At 44.9% G+C, this 1,640-nt stretch overlaps 1 long non-coding RNA gene across 1 annotated transcript in view; it reads right to left on the bottom strand.

The window, feature by feature from the left end:
- Positions 1-1,494, bottom strand: part of LOC108534465 (uncharacterized) — a 6,694-nt gene extending 5,200 nt beyond the window's left edge. The window contains exon 1 of the long non-coding RNA XR_001886986.1: positions 1,240-1,494. This is a non-coding gene — a long non-coding RNA (uncharacterized LOC108534465). The remainder of the gene's footprint in view (positions 1-1,239) is intronic.
- Between the last annotated feature and the right edge of the window lie 146 nt (positions 1,495-1,640).

Here is a 1,640-nt window from a genome sequence, read left to right as displayed (position 1 = left end):
CCTTAACAAGGAATAAAATTCCAATACATCATGCAAAATGGATGAACCTTGAAGACATTATGCTAACTGAAATAAGCCAGACAAAGGATAAGTATTTTATAATTAAAAAGGATAATTATTTTATATAATTATATATATATAAAATAAAAAAAGGATAATTATTTTATAATTCCATTTATAAAAGATAGAATAGCTAGTTACATAGAGACAAAGAGTAGAATGGTGGGTGCTAAGGCTTAGGGGGAGAAGGAGTGAGGGTTACTGTTTATTGGGTACAGAGGTTTAATACGGTAAAAGGAAAAAGTTCTGGAAATGGATAGTGTGATGGTTATACAACACTAAATTGCACACTTAGAAATAGTTAATGATAAGTCTTATAATATATATAAGTGTCCTGGTAGTCTTACACTCTATAAATACACACTTTCTGGCATTGCCCCTTTCCTGCCATGCAGAGCCCCAGAGGTGAATCTCCCTGTTTCTACAAGTGTGCATCACTCATTGTCCTCTGTGCTGTGTCCCACGTGCTGTGCCCACAGCCTCATACAGCTGGTGACTTCAGAGCCAGGACACAGCTCAAGAGTCTGCCCCAAGGCTCCCTCTCTTATTGCCCTGCAGCCTAGGCTTCATTTCAACTGGCAGCTCAATTTAGCCAAATTCAGGACAGGCCATCAGGGGTCTTTCTCCACACACGCTGGTCTGAACCCCGTGGAACCCACCCCAGTGGAGTCAGGCAGGGCCATTCACTGGAGAAGCCTGGAGCAGAGGAGGCAGCAATCTGAGCTGCTCCTTTCTCATCCAAGGAGCTTCCTCCTCTCATTTGGTGGAAAATGTGAGCTTGTTTCAAAGCTTCAGATGTTCTTTGTAGCACATGGAGTAAGTAAAAGAAAACAAAGATGTGGCGGAAAGGGGCGTGTTGGAGACAGCGAGAAGCAACTTGATCTTGAGGACTCTCCTTCTTGTACCTCTATGAAGCCTCTTCCACCACATAGGGCTCAGGACTGACAAAGTCCCCTCCCTACCCTTCTCAGACTGGACACAAGGTCAACCATGAGAAAACAGAGAAACAAGGAGAAGAGAGTCTGTGTAGACAAATTGGGAGGGTTCAGGAGGATAATTTAGGATTTGCTTCTGCCCATGGGACACAGACTGGGAATAAAATGTTTTCCTGACTCTTCTCTGAAAGCCAGATAGACTCCACCGAAAACCCTATTGCCAATGATGCAGGGATCCACTTACCAGAGACTATGATCATCTTGAATGTGGAACATTCCCTGCCAGTGGCTGAGTTACGAGCAGAGCAGCCATAGACCCCGTTATGCTTTGTAGTAATCTTGGGGATAAAGAGCTCTTGTCCTGATTGCAGAAACTTCCCATTAATCGTCCAAGAATACTCTGCCGGTGGGTTAGAGTTCGCGAAGCAGGACAAGTAGAGGTTATCTCCTGAACGGTAATCGGTGAATGAAGGGAAAATGCTGGGGAAGTCTGGACCATCTGGAGTAAAGAGAATAAAGCCACAGGTGATGTCGTCCAAAGGAAGGGGATGCACCTGGTCTCTCAAAGGGACACAGTGTCCCTCTGAGCCAAGACACACCCTCAAGGCCCAGCCAAACCTCTTCTGTCTTCACTGAGCCGAGGCG

The sequence above is a fragment of the Rhinopithecus bieti genome, unplaced genomic scaffold (assembly GCF_001698545.2).
Source record: "Rhinopithecus bieti isolate Rb0 unplaced genomic scaffold, ASM169854v2 scaffold_12482, whole genome shotgun sequence".
Taxonomy (NCBI): Eukaryota; Metazoa; Chordata; class Mammalia; order Primates; family Cercopithecidae; genus Rhinopithecus; species Rhinopithecus bieti.
Note: the sequence above shows the minus strand (reverse complement) of the source record. Positions and strands in the feature narration are given on the sequence as shown.